The 23339-nt window shown below is 45.8% G+C and overlaps 1 protein-coding gene across 4 annotated transcripts in view; it reads right to left on the bottom strand.

Annotated features, from left to right (window-relative positions):
- PRKCA (protein kinase C alpha) overlaps window positions 1-23339 on the bottom strand; it is a 502110-nt gene that overhangs the window by 200614 nt on the left and 278157 nt on the right. The window contains exon 1 of one of the 4 annotated variants that reach the window (XM_023212009.1): window positions 13413-13515. The exons of the other annotated variants lie outside the window; for them this stretch is intronic. The gene's annotated coding sequence lies outside the window, so the exon portion shown is untranslated. Of the gene's footprint in view, window positions 1-13412; window positions 13516-23339 lie in introns of those variants that run through there. 4 annotated transcript variants of the gene reach the window in all.

The following is a 23339-nucleotide window of genomic DNA, read 5'->3' as shown; positions in this document are numbered from 1 at the left end:
CCTTTTTGTTGCCTAATCATATTCAACTGCATGAATATATCACATTTATTTAGCCATTCATCAGCTAATGGACATTAGGCTTCTATGAATGATGCTGCTATGACCCTTCTTATATTAATTTTTGTAAGAACACATGTTTTCATTCTCTCAGGTATATACCTAGAAGAGGAATTGTTGGGTCCTATGGCAACTTTAAACTTTTTGAGTGACTGCCAAATACTCTTCCAAAGGAGCTATACCAATGTACATTCCAGAAGCTATGAGGGTTTCAATTTTTCCACATCCTCATCAACACTTACTATTATCTTTTTCGATCGTGGCCATCCCAGTGAGTGTGAAAAATCTCATTGCGGTTTTGATAATTAACTCTTTTATGAGACATATGGTGTCTTCCCACCAACACGGAAGTCATGTTCTGATGAGAAAAGCACCAGCTTTGGAGTCCCACAGGTCTCACGGGTCCACTTATGAGTTGAGTGACCAGAGGGAATTCAAAACTACTTGGTCCTCAGTTGAGAAATGGTGATAATGCCTTTCTCACTGTGATTAAGTTTCTAGAGTAGGGCCTACAGTGCAGTAGCCATCTAATAAATGGTTGTCCTTGTTACTGCAATTAATTGGCCCCATGCTTGGAATAAAACAACGCAGAGTCTGTGCTCTTTATGTACACACATGTGTACACGAAACCCCGTGTACACATGAAAATTCCACCATGGCGTGACAAGTGCTCTAATGTGGTATTATTCACAAGGAGCCTTGGGGTCAGGGAGGAAGGGATGCTCATGTCTTCTAGGGGACTCAGGGATAGCTTCAGAGTAGCTGACAGAGACAAAAAGTCACTCTTCACCATCCTAGTTTAACAATCTCCATGTTTCTGCCAAGAAACAACTTAGCATCCTATCACAGGCAACACACCCCCAAGTCCAGTCTCTTGGTGGTTAAAGGTTTACTAAATCCTAGAAGTGCAATCATAATTGTAAAAATTTTACATTACTTTCCACATTTTATGTTTGAAGCTGATTCTAGGTTGTCACTCCCTCAAAGAACACAGAAGATAAATTTGGACTTTCTTTTAAAGAAGTGGGCCTATGCATCTGGCTAAATCAAGTCATACTCAAAATCAAGACTAATCTTTCTGCAGCAGTACTTCTGAGAAGCAGATGCTATTGGCATGTCTTCAGAGAATCCTAATTAAGTAGTGTGGTTGTAGACTGGTACTTTGTCCTCAGTGTATGCTGCCAAAATGAATTCAGCAAACCATGTCTTTATTCAGCATCCAGACACAATTTCATCCAGCACTTGGTTTCCACCTTGCAAGGGGACAAGAGAAAACCTTGGCAGCGGCAAACATTCTCTATTCCACTGTATTCCTCTTACAAACAAAACACATGGTGAAACAGAATAACTGTGCGTGGCCTTTGGAAATCAAGTTTTCTTTTAGAAGCTGACTCCCACGATATCTACTAATCTGGGATTTGCATAAAGGTTTAAGAAAATGTTTATTACGCCAGGAACCCTCCCTGTCTCCCAGGTCACTTTCTTTTTCTCACAGATGTCACCAAAGCTTACCCAAAGCAAGTTCTTATTTAGAGCTATTATCTGTTTGATTTTTTTTTTTTTTTAACATACTCTGGGAAATCCTGTTGACAGGAGTGGCTCATAACTGCAAAATTCTGTTCCAGAGGCGATCACCAAGGAGAGAGAGGGTGCAACAGCTGGGAACTGATGGAGAGGAAGGCTTCAGTGGGAAGAAGGGGAAGGTGGAAACAACGCCAATGTCCATTGATGAGTGAATCAACAAAGGGCAGTATAACCACACAGTGGGATATTATTCAGTACTAACAACGAAGAAAATTCTGATACATGACTACATGAATGAACCCTGAGGACTTTATACTAAGTGAAATAATTCAGCCAGTCACAAAATGACAAATACTGAATGATTCTGCTTATGTGAGGTGTCTGGAGCAGTCAAATTCATAGAGACAGAAGGTAGAATGGTAGTTACCGAGGGCTGGAGGGGAGGGAAAATGAGGAGCTGGTGTTTCATGAGTTTCGAGCTTCATTCAGGGAGGACAAGGAAGCTCTGGAGATGGATGGTGGTGATGAGTATGTGACATTATGAATGTGCTAAATATGACTACACTGTACATTCCACAGTTAAAAGTGGTAAATTTTATGCTATGGATATTTTGCCACAATAAAAACATCTATTTGAAAGAGAAAAAGGGATAGAAGGGATCTTCACCTCTCCGTCTACCACAGCCCACAACAGAAGCATCTCCGAGTGCTCGCTTTCCTGTTCATTTTAAGATCTAAAAAGTGCTCCATTTAGACAAACGTTTGTATATAAAAAGGACCTGTTTCAAAAATTCTTTACTTCTCAACAACCAAAAGAAACACAAATGAGATTTATTTTTAAGGCCAACTGTCGTTCTTTGTCTTAAAAATGGAACAATTCATATGAGGCGTCTGCGACAACAGTGTTCTCTTGCTCCTTTTACCCTCAAGGAGATGATGCGTTCAGGAAAGGGCTGAGGGCCAGAACTCCAAGGAAACACAGCGGAGAGAGAGAGAGACAGAGACCAAGCACTGGCCCTGGGCCTCCACTGATCCATTTATGCCATCACAGAAAACACCTTCTGGAGAGAGTTTCCAGTTATTTCTAAAGAATCCAGGGCAGGAAGGAGGAGGACGCCGGATGGTAGTGCTGTAAGGGCTTTCTCTTTAGTTCAGCTAAAAGCCGGGCTCTTGTCACACGACCATGAAAGATTAGGCTCACAGATACCTCGAAGGGTGAGGACAGGGTTTACTGGGTGAAAAAGAAAAAAAGGAAAGAGGGACACAGCAAAGTGAGAGTCTCCTCCTAGTGGGCTTCCCGCCTCACAGACCGAATCCCTGGTTACCTCCCCGGAACTGGAGAGGCCAGGCTCTTCCCCACTGCAAACATCACGAAATTCCATGGCTTCCGCCCAGCGCACACTCCTCCCAGCACACAGGCCGGGTCGGAGGTTCTCAGGGACCCCTTTATACTTGGCTGTCTCAGTAGCATTAGAGCCAGAACCTCCAAGGCCACCCGTGAAACCTAAGCACTCCACGCCTGCTACACATTCAGATCTGTTTTTTCTTTTTTCTTTTCTTTTTTTTGAGACCGAGTCTTGCTCTGTCGCCCAGGCTGGAGTGCAGTGGCGCTATCTCAGCTCACTGCAAGTTCCGCCTCCCGGGTTCCCACCATTCTCCTACCTCAGCCTCCCGAGTAGCTGGGACTACAGGCGCCCGCCACCGCGCCCGGCTAATTTTTTTGTATTTTTTTTAGTAGAGATGGGGTTTCACCGTGTTAGCCAGGATGGTCTCGATCGCCTGACCTCATGATCCACCCGCCTCGGCCTCCCAAAGTGCTGAGATTACAGGCGTACAGCCACGGCACCCGGCCCATGTTCAGGTCTGTATAATATTTTCTCTCATTTTACAGTGGCTATACTACAACATCTCTCATAATACATATTTTAAAATAATAAATTGTTTTAAGTTTAATATTTTTTCAATTTCCTACAACGATTCCGAACATCTGATACGAACTAAAATCTTCCCCTTTCCATCATGCACTGAAGAAGATACTGATTACCCCAGAAAGGATGGGGATGTGGGGGTCGTAATGTCACTGGGATGAAGTGGAGCAGAGCCTGGCTCTGAACAGCCCAGCGGTGAAGGCAGGGGGCAAAGGAAAAATGCATCCAATTGAACCTTACATGACTAAATTACAGTTCTGACTTTTCCTGCCCTGTTCTTGCTTGCTTTTTTTATCTTGCTTTTATTGGGCTCCAAGGAACCACAATAACAGCAAAGGTACAAAGTGGTAAATACGCCAGAAGGCACCCATCAAGAAGTATAATAACATTTATCAAACCCCGGGAGATGAATGACAGGCACCACACCCGCCTGCTAGTTACAGACACTAAGAGAGCAAGCACACGTGAAGGAAGCGTTGCTGACAACGTGCCAGCCGGCTCCACGCGCAGCTGTGCAAACGGGGTCCCTGGGAATGACAGCAGGGCCTGAGGCGACCCACTACCCATCCCTACAGGATGAGCCAGCTCGTTTTCTAGCACTTTTGATTTTCCAACTGCGAGAAATGGGCCTGTTACATTTCCAAGGCTTGATGCCATACGCCTTTGCTGTCAACACAACATGGGAGCAGTGGTAATGGACTTCACCTTTTTGATGCATGTTTGCTATGATATTGTAGTGGGTGGAATTGCATCCCTTGAAAAGACATGCCCAAGTCCTAATCCCTGGTATCTGTGAATCTGACTTTATTTGAAAATCGTTTTTGCAAATGTACCTGAGTTGAGGATCTTGAGATAATGTGATCTAGAATTTAGGATGAGCCCTAAATTCAATGACTGATGTACTTGTGAAACAAAAGTGAGGGAAGGCCAGGTGCAGTGGCTCACACCTGTAATCCTAGCACTTTGGGGGGCCAAGGTGAAAGGCTCATTTGAGTCCAGGAGTTTGAGGATACAGCAAGCTAAGATCACACCACTGTACTCCAGCCTGGGCGACAAAGCGAGACCCTATCTATAATTTTTTAAAAAATAAGAGGGAGATTGGAAAATTGGAGGAACAGGGAAGAGGGCCATGTGAAGACAGGGGCAGACATTAGAATAATGCGTCTTCAAAGCAAAGATTGGCAAAGACTGCTGAACACCAGCAGAAGCTAGGAGGGAGTATGGAATAGAAGGAACCACCTTGTTTTCTGCCAGCCTCTTAATTGTGGACTTCTGGCCTCCTCAACTGTGAGAGAATACATGTTTATTGTTTTCAGCCACTGAATTGTGGCAATTTGTTATGGCAGCCCTAGGAAACTAACACAGATATTAATTAATTCCCTAACTGAGAGTATATATAAAGGTTTCTATCTTGGTCCTTAACTGAGGAATGTGGATCAGTGAGGCACCTGCAGTTCTGTGGCCAAGCTGATCTATGCAGTTTTGCAGCAGAGAACATGATGTTCTGGGCCCCGTGTGGTAGAGAGGAGCTGGGTTCCATTTCCATTCGTAATTTATTTTCCCCAGAATTGGGAAGTCATTTTCTTTGATTTGGGGAATTTAACTGTAAATGTACCAAAAACAAATAAATTAAAAAAAAAAAACCCATATGTTGCAAATGAAGATGCTTTTCCCTATGATTTCCCAGAACGTGTCAGGCAATAACACGCTAAATAATGTATCTTTCCTAGAGTGCCTGAGTTTGCCCTTCACTGAAGTCATCATTCAGACCATCATGGTGAAGAAATAAAGAGACGCTGGAAACGGATCACCAATCTAAAAATAAAGAGGCCATCTGGACAAGTAATCTACAGCTTTGTTCGTTCTGTTGAGCATCATCAAGCAGGGGCCGAGAGTTGGTAAATTTAGGCTCTAAAACTTCCTGCCGTCCTTAGACCATCCCACCCAACCAACATAAGCCAGGAAGAGCTGTCATCACTAACACTGGGCAATGGGATCAGATTGGGGCTTTGGGGACCCAAGATCTTCTTCCCACAGTGTCCTTGGATCTCCCTGTGAAAGACTCCAATGGAAGAGCCATGGTTGGGAAAAAGAGAAAGGCTTGGAATCCTCCATTGTACCAGACCTTCAGGGAAATCACCAATGCGGGATAGATTTACTTTGTTGTTGTTGTTGTTGAGATGGAGTTTCGCTCTTGTTGCCTAGGCTGGAGTGCAATGGTGCGATGTTGGCTCACTACAACCTCTGCTTCCCAGGTTCAAGTGATTCTCTTGCCTCAGTTTCCCAAGTAGCTGGGAGTACAGGCAGCCGCCACCATGTCCGGCTAATTTTTTGTATTTTTAGTAGAGACAGGGTTTTTCCATGTTGGCCAGGCTGGTCATGAACTCCTGACCTCAGGTGATCCACCCGCCTCGGCCTCCCAAAGTGCTGGGATTACAAGCATGGGCCCTCGCACCCAGTCAGATAAATTTACTTTTACACCAAGCAATGTCTGCCTGAACCTTTGCCCTCCAAATATTGGGAGAGTCTGGTAGGATGGGCAGAACATTGGAACAGTTCTAGAAGCAGGGGTTTCCTTTTCCCATTCTGCTAGAGAGAAAAACAGAATGGATTAAAAACATCTTCATGTCCGTGACAAAGAATCTGCTCTTTGTCCCCAAGTAGTCATTCTCCTCTTCTTTTAGTGATAGGAACCCCTCCTCCCTCCTCCCCCAAGTTTCAGCTGTGCACGTGGCCTCCAGCTGGGGACTCCATTTGCCTTCCTCTCTTGCACTTGTATGCAACTGCTTTACTGAGCTTGGGCTAGTGGGATGTGAACAGAGTGCTATGATGCTTATGAGTCTCGGCCTCAAGACATAGAGTTTTGGTGCCTCATCCTTTTCCTCCACTTCCATGCACACACAGTAGCAATCCAGCTTCCACCACGCAAACCAGGAAAGCACTCAGGAAAAACAACAGAGCATCAGGATGGAAGAGGCTCAGGCCCCTGAATGACCACATGGAGCCAAGCCTCCCCACCAAGGACTGCTACATGGGAGGAAACACTGATTTCTCTCTTTCCTTAGCCATGAATTTCATATGTCTTTATTACAGCAGCTTAGTCCACCCTGACGCAACCTCAGGATCAGACATTTAAACTCTAAATAAATGTTTCTTTATTTAATAAAATGAATCTATGTTTTTTGGTTATGAACAATTTAGAAAACAAACCACATAATTCAACTGCATCACAGTTTGCATCTGCACAACAAAAGGATTGGAGTCAGTTTAAACAACTCACTGACTAGCAGCCTAGAAGGCATCTTCAGGAGAACCGTTCGTGCTCTAGTCTTGCCTGAGTGTGATTTACTACATTACTCAGAGCAAGTCATCTTATCTCCTTTTCTTTGCATATATGAAGTCTGGGATTCCTTGGATGCATCAGCAAAAAACAAGAACAAAGGAGGAAGTTTTACATGAAATTAATTTATATAGTCTTTGGAAATGTACCAGGCTTATGTCTTTGCTTCCTTCCTTCCTTTTTCTATTTTTTGAGGAGGGTGGGTGTTAAAATAAACTTTTCTTTGATAAAATGGTGGTTTGGCCAATGGTAACCTTTTTTTTTTTTTTTTTGAGATGGATCGCCCAGACTGGAGTGCGGTGGTGCAATCTTGGCTCATGGTAACCTCTGCCTCCTGGGTTCAAGTGATTCTCCTGCCTCAGCCTCCCAAGTAGCTGGGACTACAGGCATGTAGCACCATGCCTGGCTAATTTTTGTATTTTTAGTAGAGACGGGGTTTTGCCATGTTAGCCAGGCTAGTCTCAAACTCCTGGCTTGAGGTGATCTGCTTGCCTCCGCCTCTCAAAGTACTGGAATTACAGGCATGAGTCACGGCGCCCAGCTGGTAACTTTTAATAATGTCTTTATTTGGAAAAATTAAAATTTACTCTGATGTTGATCCTATCCATTAAAATATTGCATCCTAGGCCATGAAACCCCCAAAGCTAGGACCAGACATTCTTGGGTCTAAAGTTCTAAGACCCCTAGATACACAAAGATCACCTCAGAGCAAAGGCAACTGGTTTCTGCGATAAGTTTAAAAACAGGTTCGCCAGGGATGACTGCTCTCTCAACGTGGTTATGTTTAGGTTTTTATAAAAGGACCCTCTCTGCATGGGAGTTAGCCAAGGTGCAGCAATAGGATGACCTAGGAGACAGCTCTGGACCTAGGCTTCCAGGGCAACTCCACAAGGCTATTGAGGGCAACAGAGCTTCTACTCATTTCCTGTAGCAGCAAACCAATTTTTTCTTCCAACCTTACACGGAAAAAGCAAATCCTCATGGCCTATAATTAAACCACCAAAGTGGGGCACTTTTACTGGGAAGGAACTATTTAGGAAATACCAGAACAATGAATGAAAACTATCTTAAAACAAGAACTTGATTTTAGGATGCTTTTAAATGGCTGAGGGAATTATTTTTTTTCTAACAGTTCCCTCGCAAGTATTAACAAGCTGCAAATATGGCCGGGCATAGTGGCTCACACCTGTAATCCCAGCACTTTGGAGGCCAAAGTGGGAGGATCATTTGAGCCCAAGAGTTCAAGACTAGCCTGGGCAACATAGCAAGACCTCATTTCTACTAAAATTCAAAAAACATTAGCTGGGCATGGTGGCACACGCCTGTAGTCCTAGGTACTTGTGGGGCTGAAGAAGGAGAATTGCTTGAGCCTGGGAAGTGGAGGCTACAGCAAGCCCTGATCATGTGCTACGTTCCAGCCTGGGCAACAGGGCAAGACCTTGTCTTAAAAAAAAAAAAAAAAAGGCCGGGCGAGGTGGCTCAAGCCTGTAATCCCAGCACTTTGGGAGGCCGAGACGGGCGGATCACTAGGTCAGGAGATCGAGACCATCCTGGCTAACATGGTGAAACTCCGTCTCTACTAAAAAATACAAAAAACTAGCCAGGCGAGGTGGCGGGCACCTATAGTCCCAGCTACTCGGGAGGCTGGGGCAGGAGAATAGCAGGAACCCGGGAGGTGGAGCTTGCAGTGAGCCAACATCGCGCCACTGCACTCCAGCCTGGGCGACAGAGTGAGACTCCGCCTCAAAAAAAAAAAACAAAAAAGAGAAGAGAAGAAAGGGAAAAAAAAGCTGTAAATAAAAATAATAATAAAAGCTTACATGTATTGAGCATTGATCACACCAAGTCACAGTCTGAGCACCTTATATGCCTTATTCCTTTCAATTCTCACAAAAACTGTGTGATCACCAGATGTCACAGATGTGGAAAATGCGGTACAGGGGGTGGAGTCACTTGTCTGAGGTTACAGAGCTGTAAATGGCAGACCTGGGATCTGAACCCAGGCCTATAAGCAAGCAGAGCCCATGTGCTCCCCCAGCGATGTTCAGTTGAGGATTCTAAGCTGCAATGGTGGGTTCTTGGGCTGTCCATACTCCTGCTCAGAAAGGAGGTCTAATTTCAGGACCAGCATCCACTTTTTTTTTTTTTTTTTTTTTTTTTGAGATGGAGTTTTGCTCTGTCACCCAGGATGGAGTGTAGTGGTGGGATCTTGGCTCACTGCAATCTCTGCCTCCTGGGTTCAAGTGATTCTCCTGCCTCAGCCTCCCACGTAGCTGGGATTACAGGCACCCGCCACCATGCCTGGCAATTTTTGTGTTTTTAGTAGAGATGGGGTTTCACCATGTTGGCCAGGCTGGTCTCGAACTCCTGACCTCAGGTGATCCACACGCCTCGGCCTCCCAAAGTGTTGGGATTACAGGCGTGAGCCACTGCGTCCAGGCAAGCATCCTCTTTAACGTCTTCTGAGAGCTGTTACTCATCAGACACCCTCGTGCACGCTCCGAGGACCGCATTGGGGGTACTGTGTATACAACATTTACACGGAGCTTCACAGTGGTCGAGCACTCTTCCATCCACTATGTGCCTTGCATCTCATGGCTGTGAGGCAGAGGAAGCTGTAGCTATTATTATCCACAACTAACAGGGGTGGAGACTGAAACGCAAGAGGTTTTGTGGCTCACCTCAGATACAGCAAGGGCTGTGCTTTTAGTCAAGGGAAGCATTTTATATCATTTAGACAGAGAGCCAATGGGTGGAGAGGGGAGCTGGGGGTATCGTCTCCAGAGAATTTCAGGCAGTTGACATCTGCCTCCTTAAACTGGAGACCAACCTCCTTCCTCCTAGGGGCAGTTTCCTCATGTCCTGAGCCTGTTGCCTCCTGCCTGCCTGCCAGTTTATGGTCCCCAACCCCCAGGCCGTGGTCCAGTGCCTGTCCATGGCCCGTTAGGAACTGGGGCGCACAGCAGGAGGTGAGCGGCGGGCAAGCAAGCATTACTGTCTGAGCACTGCCTCCCGTCAGATCAGTGGCAGCATGAGATTCTCACAGGAGCACAAAGCCTATTGTGAACTGCACATTGAGAGATCTAGGCTGTGCCCTCCTTCTGAGAATCTAATGCTTGATGATCTGAGGTGGAAAGTTTCATCCTGAAACCACCCCACCACCTGGTCCATGGAAAAATTGTCTTCCATGAAACCAGTCCCTGCACCAAAAAGGTTGAAGACTGCTGCCTTAGACCGTGAGCCCCTGACACAAGGGAGTGAGATCATCTTATCATCTTCGTATCCCCAATTCATGCTCAGTAAGTTTCCTCCAAATGAGAGCACCAGACAACTGCCCCTCCCCATCATGCTAAACACCTGTAGGGTATACATCAAAAGTCATAGAGATCAGTGTAACTTTCACCCTGCAATCCTAGGTCTTAGATTTTAGACGTTCACAAACATCCATGTACAAGAAGGTTCACTTAAAGATCACTCCTTACAGTAAAAAAAAAATGGAAATCAGCCACACATCCAACAAAAAAGATCTTTTAAAATCTTCAAGATAACAATGGAATACTATACAGCCACTAAAGCTGCCACTGTAAGAATGTTTGCATTAACCTAGGAAGACTTCTGAGACGTCTATTGGGTAAAAAACCTACAATCTAAAATAAGTATTTTATGATCACTTTAGTTATATGATATTCATATACTCATATGTATTAGAAGAAGTTTAACAGGATATATGTCAGGGTACTAACAGCCATTATCTCTTGGTGGACAGAATTATGCTTTTTGGTGGGTTTGTAATGAAATGGATTGCTTCCAGTTTGGGAGGATGGGAGCTAATCACCCATGAGCTGGTAGGTGTCAAGAAGCTAGTCTAAGCCTTTTATGTGTCGTAAGAACTTAAGATACCATGACCTGGAAGTGAGCAGACTTCACATTCATCTGGGACTTAGGTAATGGTATTAGCAACTTGTTACTAAAGTCTCAAAGAAGTGAGCATGGAGAACCATCAAGAACAAAGGCAAGTCCCTAAAGGTGATGCCTTAAAAAGGCAAAGCAAGGCCGGTGCAGAGGCTCACACCTGTAATCCTAGCACTTTGGGAGACTGAGACGGGTGGATTGCCTGAGCTCAGGAGTTCGAGATCAGCCTGGGCAACAGGGTGATACCCCATTTCTACAAAAATGCAAAAAATCAGTCGGGCGTGGTGGTGGGCGCCTGTAATCCCAGCTACTCAGGAGGCTGAGGCACTAGAATTGCTTGAACCTGGGAGGTGGAGGTTGCAGTGAGCTGAAATGGTGCCACTGCACTCTAGCCTGGGCAAGAAAGTGAAACTGTCTCAAAAAAAAAAAAAAAGAAAAAAGAAAAAAAGAGAAAAGAAAAAGGCAAAGCAAAACAAAACAAAACCTCAGAACCTCAGAAAGGAATAAAAAAGCCTAATGTAATGATAACTGCATATATAGCAACTGTAATGATTCATTAGTTTAACACACCACCAACTTGTCTCAGGAGCAGAATAAATAGACCCTTTTAGAGATGCTTCTCTTAAAGGTTGAATACTCTTCCCTATTTCTCATTTCTCTTTCATCAAAATATTTTATGAAAATGTCACATCCCAGCAGAAGATAATTTGCAACATAGATCAACAAAAAATTAGTATCCAGAATATGTAAAGAATTTCTACCAATTGGGGAGTAAAGCATCACCTCTCTTCCTCATGCCCCAAAACAGGAAGGAGGGAAAAGGTGCTAGAGATATAAACAAACAAACAATTCACAGAAGCAGCAACACTGATGGCGAATCAAGGTATGCAAAGGTGTTTAACCTTCCCAGCAATCAGAGAGAGGCAAATGCCTGTTATTTCACCCCAGCCACATGGAAACTTTTTGGGCAACCTGATAAAAGCATTCACTGGTAACAATTTGAGGAAGTAGAATCCTCCAACACTGCTGGTGGAATGTAGATTGGTTCAGACACTTTGCAGAGCAAGTTGCCAAAGCTAGTAAAGTTAAATATACATATGACTGGCAGTTCCCCTTCTAAGTACACCCCAGACCCAGGCGAATTCTCACATAGGAGAATCTCACAAGAAGAGCCACAGCAGGGTGTGTGTGTGTGTGTGTGTGTGTGTGTGTGTGTGTGTGTACGTTTAAAAGAGCATAAATGTGGAAGCAATCTAGCTGTCCTCCATAGGAAAATGAACAAATTATGTTACAATAACACTGCACATCAACTTCGGGATACCTTGGGAGGAAAGGGGAAGGATATAAGGGATGATAGACCCCCAAAACAACTCAAAATTAGCCCCTAGAAAACACTGTGTTAGAAAGAAATGTTCATAGAACTGCAGGAAAATGGAAAGAGATCAGACGTTGGTGATGCCAGGAAATGAACGATCACGTTCAACATCCATGACTCCAGACCTGGATTCTGTTCATATTCTATCCCAGGAGGACAGACATGAAGCTTCTGAGTAGACACTAACCACTGCCCAGACTCACAGAGACCATTCATAATGGCACTGTAGGAGCAACATGGAGGCAATAAATGTTAAAAATGGCCCTTCACCATCGACTCTGCCTTTGCTCCACAGCCTCACCTGTGTCTGTGCAGCCATCTGGAGTTCTAATAGCCCTCAGGCCCACAACCCCAGTGCAGGTACAGGGTCTCCTTTATGCACCCCAACTGAGTCTGACACGTTATGGATATTCAGCCCATGTTAACTGGTGATGGTGGATGATGATCATGAAGAAACTCAAGCTTCATTGGAGTATATACAACTTTAGACAGCAGCAAAACATTGAGCCACCTAGGGAGCAAGCTGTTGAAGGAGCTCAGGGGAAGTTATTTTGAGCTCAAAGCAGTGTTCTGTTACTGAGCATCAATAAAGCACCAGCTTCCCATTAAGGGTCTGACTTCAGGCTGGCTAAGGCATGCATGGCTTTTCTTAAACTAACTCCTAAAGGGACCAATTACTGGTCCAAGGTTGAAAGGATGGAGAAGCTCTTCCTTCTGATAAAAGGAGAGAGGATTTTACATGCTCTGTGTCTTTTGCAGTGGCCACTGGTGGAACTGTACTCTTATCACATCAGTTGAAGATATTATTAGCAGAAAGTCACACTAATTCTGCTCATTCCCTGAACAACTGGAATAAGATCTTTCAGTTAATAGTTAATCCTGGCCGGGTGCCGTGGCTCAAGCCTGTAATCCCAGCACTTTGGGAGGCCGAGACGGGCAGATCACGAGGTCAGGAGATCGAGACCATCCTAGCTAACACGGTGAAACCCTGTCTCTACTAAAAAATACAAAAAAACTAGCCGGGCGAGGTGGCGGGCGCCTGTAGTCCCAGCTACTCAGGAGGCTGAGGCAGGAGAATGACGTAAACCTGGGAGGCGGAGCTTGCAGTGAGCTGAGATCCGGCCACTGCACTCCAGCCTGGGTGACAGAGCGAGACTCCATCTCAAAAAAAAAATAGTTAATCCTATTTTTTGAGGGCCCACTGTGTACTGAGTCCTGGGCTGAAGGATGTCACAAGTTAGGTAAAGGAAAGAAGGCAGCCAGTTTCACAACATACCTGGGGGTGGGCTTAGGGATCCTCAGTTGTGATCTCCAGGGGCCACCTCAAGGCCTCATCTCTACCAGTTCAGATCAACAGGGTTATGGTGCCATAGCAACGGCAACCACAGCAATGACGATGACAACCACAGATACATGTCCCTTTGCCGCACCAGGTACTGCCAAGACTCTTTATATTAACTTAGTGAATATGTTAACTCATGGTTAACAGCCTGTGTCATCCAGAAAGGTCAGCTCCCCATTTATCTGGATTCACCCAACAGATTTGTTAATCCTCAAACATCACCCACCTGAGAGCAAGGCAGTTAATACTGAGAACCTTGAGTGACTGCATTCAGGCTCAAGGACATGTATTGAGTTCCTGCTATAACTCGTGCACCCTGCCAGCTGCTTTCTCATATTCTCCCACATGCTTCTTGTGACCCAGAGGGGTAGACACCGTCACCTTCATTTTACACAAGACAGGAACCAAGCCTGGGAGACATTTAATAATGCCCTCCAGGTTCCAGTCTCAAGAACAGGGAGCTGGATTTCAAACTTAGGCTGCTGGCTCCCTGCTCCATGGCTCCCCACTCCACATTGCCGGTGCCACGGGGAATGAGGAGGTGCGTCCTCGGGTGGAAACCCCTGCCTGGTGGTCAGCTAAGACATCTGTGAGGCCAGCTACAGTGGGTTAAGGAGTGGTCCCAAGTCTTAATCCCCAGTAAGTGAGAACATGACCTTATTTGTGCTACAGGAACTAGAAAGAAATTACTTAGGCAGTTAGCGAGGGTAAGACAGTCCTCAGTAAGGTTTCTCTTTTAACAAAAAGCAGCCCCCGAATCATTTCTTTTCTAGCAGAACAGCCTGTAAAATCGAGCTGCAGACATACATAAGCAAGCTGGAAGCTTGCACAGGTGAATGCCGGCAGCTCTGCCAACAGGACATGGCTACCTGGGGGCCAGGCGTGTTCCACATGGTGGGTCCATCTTCCCTTTTGTCAACCAGGTGTGCAGTAAAAAAGCAGGCAACATGGCGCTGACCAGGCAGAGAACCCACCTGCATAACAAAAGATTAGGGTGGGGCAGCCAGCTTCTTCGTATGTTATGCAAATGGCACACCTATCTGACCAATCATTTGGGCCCTATGTAAATCAGACACTGCCTCTTCACGCTCATCTGTAAAACTCCTCCGTGCATTTTGTGATGGAAATGGAAGACCCACTCAGGAGCCCCTCTCTCTCTGCAGGACAGAGAGCTTTCCTCTTTCTCTTGCCTGTTAAACTCCTGCTCTTAAACTCACTCCTTGTGTGTCCATGTCCTTGATTTCCTTGGCATGAGGCAACGAACCTCAGGTATTAACCCAGGCAAACAACACCACTTCATTTAGAAGTAAGGTTTTTGCAGGTGTAATTAAATAAAGACCTTGAGATGAGATCATCCTGGATTTAGGGTTAGGCCTCAAGTCCAATGACTGGTGTCCTTAGAAAGGCGAGGGGGATTTGACACAGACAAAGGGAAGAAGGCCGTGTGAAGACAGTGTCAGAGAATGGAATAATGCGGTCACAAGGCAAGGAACAGCGGAAGCCACCACGAGCGGGAGGAGGCCAGGAAGGATCTTCCCCTGAGACTCTGGAGGGAGTGTGGCCCTCCTGACATGTTGATTTGGAACTTCTGGGCTCCCGAACTGTAATACAATAAATTTCTGTTGTTTTAAAACTACCAGATTGGCCGGGTACGGTGGCTCATGCCTGCCATCCCAGCACTTTGGGAGGCCGAGGCAGGCAGATCACCTGAGGTCAGGAGTTTGACACCAGCCTGATCAATATGGTAAAACCCCGTCTCTACTAAAAAAATAAAAAATTAGCTGGGCGTGGTGGTGGGCGCCTGTAGTCCCAGCTACTCAGGAGGCTGAGGCAGGAGAATTGCTTGAAACCGGGAGGCGGAGGTTGCAGTTAGCTCAAGATCAAGCCACTGCACTCCAGCCTGGGCAACAGAGTGCGACTTTGCTCCTCATTTGCCTTCTACCAAAACAAAAACAAAACAAACAAACAAACATAAAACAATAAAAACTACCAGACTGTGATAATTTGTTACAGAAGCCCTAGGATGCTAAGCCACCAACCTTTACCTCACAGCCTTGCTTGAAGCTGAGCCAGGACAATGCGGGGGAAGGAAGAATGCACAGGACAGACAGGACTTGCTCGGACTCATGTCCCAGCATGATGATTCTTCCTTTCTGCCCACCCAGCAGACTTGTGCTGTGAACTCAAACCAAAATCAACCCAGGAAACTAACAGCACAAAACGCCAGCACTCTTCAGAGACGTGTTACCAGTGCCTTAGAATAGTCTTACCTATTAGAGGGTTTAGGCTGTGGGTCTTAATTTTATACTTAGCTGCACAATGTTAGATTGCAGTGAAGATAATTTAGTTTCGAGACAGACTGTAACAGCTTCAGGCTTTTCCCCCTTTTTAAAAGGCAAATCCATCTTTAAAAAAAGAAAAATACTTACCATCTGTAATCCCACCACCGTAACATAATTATTTCTCATTTTCAAACATTTCTCCATTCAAATAATTAATATTTTCCTCTGCTTCCAACTAAGCAAAGTGATAATTCTTTTTTTTTTTTTTTTTTTTTGGTTCATTTAACTAAACATTAACCCAGGAGTTGTTTGGTTTCCATCAAAGATATGTGAGACCAGCACTATAATTATTTAAGAATATTTCCCTAAAGGAAACTAACCATTAACTGTGACTTCCTTCAGGACATCATTTTAATTCTCAAAGGAATAAATTCATTTTGCAAAGCACTTAAGACTTGATTGTCCATTCTTAATCCCTGCATTTCAGAATTTTTCTGAGTAACAGAACAGTAAAACATTAGCTCAGGGTTAGATGTCTAGAGCTATTAAAAAGAGGACAATGAGATACAACAGAAAATAATCAAATCCTAAAACAATGCCCATGAGATTACCCCCCAACACCAAATCTGTCATTTAATATGTAACTTCTATAATCTACAGGTCATATACCTGGGAACTTCAACCATCTTTAGCAAGCATCAGAATCAAGCAATGTGTTTGCAGTGAAAACAAAAAAACAATGATAGCAAATATTTACACAGTGCTTCCTGGACTATTTGAAATGTTCTCACACACTAATTCACCAAATCCTCACAGCAACTATGCAGTAGGTGCTATTTCTCCCCATTTCACAGAGGAGGAAACTGAGGAACAGAGAAGGTAAGTAACATGTCACAGGATGCCCATAACATAAATGGCAGGGGCTGGGATTCCACCAGGCTGTCTGGCCCCAAAGTCCATGCTGCTGACTTCCTAGGTCACACAGGGCTCACACTCAGCTGAGGGTGGAATGCAGGGCTCCTCTGGCTTTAGAGTTTTAATCAGCCTACTTATCTGAAACAGCAAGGTAGAGTTGGTAGAGGAGCTGACTTGAAGGTAGGCTAGGTGACGGTACAGCTCACATCCTGGTGGCCACTAGGGGAATAGAAAACTATACAAACTACAGGTTGAGAGTCCTGTGTTAGTCTGTTCTCACGCTGCTAATAAAGACATACCCAAGACGGAGCAATTTATAAAGGAAAGAGGTTTAATGGACTCACAGTTCCACAAGGCTGGGGAGGCCTCACAATCATGGCAGAAGGCAAAAGAGGGGCAAAGTCACATCTTACATGGTGGCAGGCAAGAGAGCTTGTGCAGGGGAGCTCCCATTTATAAAACCATCAGATCTCATGGGACTTATCCACTACCATGAGAACAGTATGGGGGGAACCGCCCCCATGATTCCATTATCTCCACCTGGCACCACCCTTGACACGTGGGGATTATTACAATTCAAGGTGAGATTCGGGTGGGGACACAGCCAAACCACAGCAAATCCCAAATCCGAAAATCTGAATCTAAAACACATCTGGTTCCAGGCATTTTGGATAAGGATATTCCACCTGTAGCACAGAAGTCCCTGAGTTGGGGGTAGTTGTGGGGAAAAGAAAGAGAGATCAGACTGTTACTGTGTCTATGTAGAAAGAAGTAGACATGAGACTCCATTTTGTTCTGTACTAAGAAAAATTCTTCTGCCTTGAGATGCTGTTAATCTGTAACCCTGCCCCCAACCCTGTGCTTGCAGAGACATGTGCTGTGTTTATTCAAGGTTTAATGGATTTAAGGCTATGCAGGATGTGCTTTGTTAAACAAGTGCTTGAATGCAGTATGCTTGTTAAAAGTCATCACCATTCTCTAATCTCAAGTACCCAGGGACACAAACACTGTGGAAGGCCGCAGGGACCTCTGCCTAGGAAAGCCAGGTATTGTCCAAGGTTTCTCCCCGTGGGATAATCTGAAATATGGCCTCGTGGGAAGGGAAAGACCTGATCGTGTCCCCCAGCCCGACACCCGTAAAGGGTCTGTGCCGAGGAGGATTAGTAAAAGAGGAAGGCCTCTTTGCAGTTGAGATAGAGGAAGGCATCTGTCTCCTGCTCGTCCCTGGGCAATGGAATGTCTCAGTGTAACGATTGTATGTTCTATTTACTGAGATAGGAGAAAACCGCCTTACGGCTGGAGGTGAGACGTGCTAGCGGCAATGCTGCTCTTTAATGCGCTAAAATGTTTGTGGAGATGTTTGTATACATGCACATCAAGGCACAGCACCTTTCCTTAAACTTATTTATGACACAGAGATCTTTGCTCACATGTTTTCCTGCTGACCCTCTCCCCACTATTACCCTATTGTCCTGCCACATCCCCCTCTCGGAGATGGTAAAGATACTGATCAATAAATACTGAGGGAACATTTTTCTTTCACTATACTTTGTCTCCGTGTCTCTTTCTTTTCTCAAGTCTCTCTTCCACCTGATGAGAAACGCCCACAGGTGTGGAGGGGCAAGCCACCCTTCAGGGTAGTTAATACAGAAGTAGAGTATCCCTCTTAGCCAAGAATGCCTACAGCCATTTCCATGGGAAGAGGAGAAGGAGCAATTACTATATGCGAGGCAAATGCTGGCCATAGTGCATACCAGACCTCAGTAGAGAGGATATCATGACAGAGTGATATTCAGAATATTTAACAACTGCCACAGCCTGAAAGCTGACCACCTAGGATCCTCTGTGACTCTTCAGATGGGGTTCTGTTCACAAATAACTAGTACGGCTATCCTGGGGCTACTGGTGAAATGTCCTTCCTATTATCCCTGTCCCATAGAAGACGAAACAGATCCAGAGAAGTTAAAACTCACCCAAAGAGACACAGCAAAAAGACAGTGCCAGGGTTTCCATGTTTTTATTATACCATGTTGCCCATATTTACTAAGAAAATGTTCTCAGCTCATCCTGAGAATTTAAATCAGTGTTTAAAAACTTCAGAAAGATGGCCAGGCACGGTGGCTCATGCCTATAATCCCAGCACTTTGGGAGGCTGAGACAGGTAGATCACAAGTTCAGGAGACCGAGACCATCCTGGCTAACACAGTGAAACCCTGTCTCTACTAAAAGTACAAAAAATTAGCCAGGTGTGGTGTAGTCCCAGCTACACGGGAGGCTGAGGCAGGAGAATGGCATGAACCTGGGAGGCGGAGGTTTCAGTGAGCCGAGATCGCACCACTGCACTCCAGCCTGAGAGACAGAGTGAGACTCCGTCTCAAAAAACAAACAAACAAACAAAAAACCAAAAACACTTCAGAAAGATTCAAGTTTAAAAAGTTGGAAGAATAATATTTTGTGACAAGTGAAAATTTTCAGTGTCCACAAATGGAGCTTTTTTGGAGCACAGCCAGCCTCATTTGTGCATATATTGTCCAAGGCAGTTTTTGTATCCCAAAAGCAGAATTGAGTGGTTGCAACAAAGACCATATGCGCCTGCAAAGCCAAAAATATTTACTATCTGGCCTTGGCTGAAAAAGTTTGCTCACCACTGATCTACAACATTTACTTAGGAGAATCACTCTTTCTCTGGTGATAAAAAATAAACAAGGCACTAATGTACTCATAAAACAATTTATAAACAACACAGTCATTTTAATTACTGCTAAATCCTAACAAGTGGCTCTGTGCCAAGCATGGTTTGACCCCGGAAGGATAACCTTCCTCTCATGAGACTGTGAGACTGTCTTTCCACTTGTGTTATCTCTATTATATCTAGGAACACGGGATAAATTGAGCACTAGGGGGGAAGGGGGGAACCAAAACAAATCTCATCTTAAGTGTACATCCTTTCTACACATTGTATGATTCTATTGGTAGAAAGCTCAAAAAACAGGCAAAATTAATCCAGGCTGTTAGAAGCGATGACAAAGGTTACCTTTGCAAGGAGTACAGTAAACAGAAGGGAAGCAAGAAGGACGCAGGGTGGCGTCATGTTCTGTTTCCTGATCTGGGTGCAAATCTGGGCATGTTTTGATCTTAAGTGTGTTCAGTTTGGCGAAAACCCATTTTATCGCACATTTACGATACTGTACTTTTTATGAAGTATGCATGTTTAAATGTCAGTAAAGTTTATATTAAAACACGGACAACTTTCTTATGTTTAACTACATGGAAGCTGATGTGCTTGTCCTTGGATTGCTGAGACGCTAAGAATGCATGGAACCCTGGAGGCGGAGCCCACACATAGCTCAATGTCTCATGTGGGACCACGTGGCTCTCAGCCTATGTGGAGAGCCAAGAGGGGCAGCCTGTTCCCATCCCAGCCGGCCCCCAGTGCCAGCCCTCTCAGCTTTCCAGAGCACTGCAAAATCCCAGGGTCTCTGAGATCTGAGTAAGGAATGCTGCGGCACCAGCAGGTCGCGCGCAGATTGGCCTGCTGAAAGCGACCTCTTGACTCCCTAAGAATGTGGAGCTAGGGGAGTAATCCTGGTCACTCATGCTAATAAGGAAATGGAAATTTTAGCTTGAATAACAGACCACTGGTACTCCATAAGTAAAGTATCAGCCGCAGGCAGCTTACACTGTGAAAGTCACATCAGAGTTATGAACTTGAAAAGTTAAATTCCTCAATAAAACATCTTGCTTCTTAGCTTTGTAACTATTTTCCCTCCCTTCCTTTCATCTATTTGTAGAGAGTACCCTGTGCATGAGGAACCCTGAGAGATGCCAAGACATCTCTCCTGATCTTGAGGATCTCTAGGGTAGAGAAAGAGTGAGCCAAGGAGAGAAACTGACACCTGCACCAGGACTTGAAGGATAAGGAGAGAGCACCAGGTGAAGGAAGGAGGGAAGTCCAACCCCCGATTTTTTTTTTAACCTTCGGTGTGTAATTCCTCTCTCTGCCTCCTTCCCTTGCCTCTCCTCCAATCCACTGTCCTCCCAACCAAGTCTGATCACATAAAAATCCAAATTCCATCACTCACTTCCTAAACCGTCTCGCTGGCCCTGCCTCTGCCTCTGCCTTCCAGCCTTAGCTCCTTGGATTCAGCTCTAGTCACAAAGGCCTCTTCCAAGGCCCCAGCAAGATGCTGCAGTGACTGCAGCTTGATCCTGGGACCCAAACTACCTGGGTCCAAATCCCGCCACACTACCAGCCACGTGAGCTCAGGCATGCCCACTGGCCTCTCTGTGCCTCAGTTTCCACGTGTGTGCAGTGGGGATAGTAAAAGCACCTTCCCTGCAGTGTCATATGAGGATGTGATGAGGTAACACAGAACCGTGCCTGACACGGTAAACCCTGGGTAAGCATGACCTCTGACCCCTACCCACTGCTACTGTTATCCTCATTTTCCCATCACGACTTTCACACATCTTGATCCCAGGTTCTGGAAACATCTTTCTTCAGGCTCTTTCTCTGGCTATTTCCTACCCAAATTCCAGCTTACACATCACACCACAGGAAGGCCGTCCTTGACCCTGGTCTGCCTCTTTCCTGCCACTTCACAGCTCTTGTCACAAGGGGTAATTATGTAATTATAGCCATGATGACTAGCTTGATGTCTGTCTTCCCTACTAGTCTGTCTGTTGAATGGGGGGCAAAGCCACTTCTCTTGCTCTCTGCTGTGTGCCAGTGCCACAGCAGGGGCTGACTGTGTACTGAGTAGGGAACGCGCATGTGCACATGCTCCAGGCAGAAAGCAGTAGCCCCCGCAGACGCAGAGAGCCCCGAGAGGCCACGGTCTGCACAGAAGCACAAGTAGCCTCTTGCAAGTGCAGAGGTGAGAAGCAACGGGGGACTGCAGGGGACGCCTAGAGTCGGTTCACAGAGGCCTGCCCGGTGAGCTGCGCGGGGGAGCCACCCACAGTTTGAAACAGATGAGCGTTGACATGGGGACGTGACCCACAGTGCAAGGGGGCCCAAGGATGGCTGGGAGGAGGGACAAGACCAGAGATAAGTGGCCAGTTAGGACACCATCATGACAGTCACAGATCTGGATGAAGAGGACAGAAACCACAGGCCCAAGATGCAGAAGTGGGCCCTGATGTCTTCTACACTAAAGGGAAGACAAACCTGGCCATCAAAGACAGGGCTACATATTTAGAATGACTTGGCAGGGGGCTGGGTTTACTATTTTCTTTCTTATTTACGCATCACTCAGAGGAGGGGGTAGTTTGTGCAAACCACACCAAACCAGCCCCAGGTACATTCGTGGCCTTATACATGTTTTGCTCTTGTTGACCAGATGGTTTTAAGGCTTGCTGAGACCACCTCGTCCAGAAGGTACACTTCCTGAACCACCATCATTTTCGGGCGGTGAATATGAACAGAAAGACTCCCTCATGCTGCATTCCCCTTCCACTTTAGCCTTCACCAAGGACTTGAGGCTCCCTGGAGTTGAAGTGTTTCCAAGGACAAACCGATGGGGACATGACCATGTGCAGAAGCCGGGGCTGACTTGCTGGGCTCTACCTGCCGCAGGTGAGGTGTCTTTCCAGAGTGCTGGCCTAGGTGGATGCCCTGACCCTGGGACAGATGAGATGAAAGGCAAATATCAAAGGGAGACAATGAGGGCTGTTTTGTGAGTTTTTAAATTCAGTCTCTTGCTAGCTGGCTGAGGAAGGGAAATACAGCTTCTGAACTTGGCATTGCAAAGGGGGCTGAGGAGGAGCTGCAGGAGAAAGGATAAAGAAAGAGCTCGCAGGGTGGAGGGGACGCATGACACAAACCCCGCACTCCGGCTGGTCCACGGCACAGAGCAGGTGTGCGGCAGCTTCTGAGGGGGTGACAAGGTGACAACAGGGGTCGGAAGCTAAACGCACAGGATTGAAAACGATGACTCATGCAGCATCTGGGAACAGGCTAGGGCAGTCCCACCCGCCCACCGCCCCGTCCTCACTCCAGTGTCACTCTCTGATCTAAGGATAAATGTGGCGGGGACTTCTGGCTAAGGTGAAGTGTAAACTCATGCTGTGGATCTCTCCTTTAGCTCTAAATACATGGACACGATAAAAAAGAAAAGAAGGTAATGCATTTTTGCATTTTTAAAAAGATGTAGTTCACTCCCATACAAACTACACACCTCCCTGGGCTAGAAACAGAGCAGATCCCCCAAGCCATAACCAGGGCCGAAGCGCAGGCTGGCTGAGCTCTAGGTCTGAAGCAGGCCAGGGGCTGAGCCATTTCATGGCCTGCAGAAAAAGAGACTAAAAGTGGACTGAGTCAGGAGAGCCAGAAGTCAGGGTGGCAACCTGGCTGCTATGGAGGACTCATCTCAAGGGACTCCTTTGCCCAGGCCGCAATCCACATCCCACATTGCTCAGAATCACCATCTGCTTATTCTACTCTGGAAAGGGAGCTTGCACCTCTCAGGCCCAAAGCAGGAGCAGATGTCAGGAGTAGAAATGAGGCCTTGACCAACGTGAGCGAGGGATGCAAAGATCCCCATCTCCGGACTCTCAAGGAAGACCAGGTGCCCCTCCTGGATGCTCCCTAGCCCACAAGTCTATTTATTCTGCCATCTTTTAACTCCTTTGACCAAATACCGCTGTGATCAAAAGTGTATCA

Source organism: Piliocolobus tephrosceles, chromosome 16, assembly GCF_002776525.5.
Source record: "Piliocolobus tephrosceles isolate RC106 chromosome 16, ASM277652v3, whole genome shotgun sequence".
NCBI lineage: Eukaryota > Metazoa > Chordata > Mammalia > Primates > Cercopithecidae > Piliocolobus > Piliocolobus tephrosceles.
The sequence above is the reverse complement of the archived record's forward strand: the minus strand, read 5'-3'. Positions and strand labels throughout refer to the sequence as shown.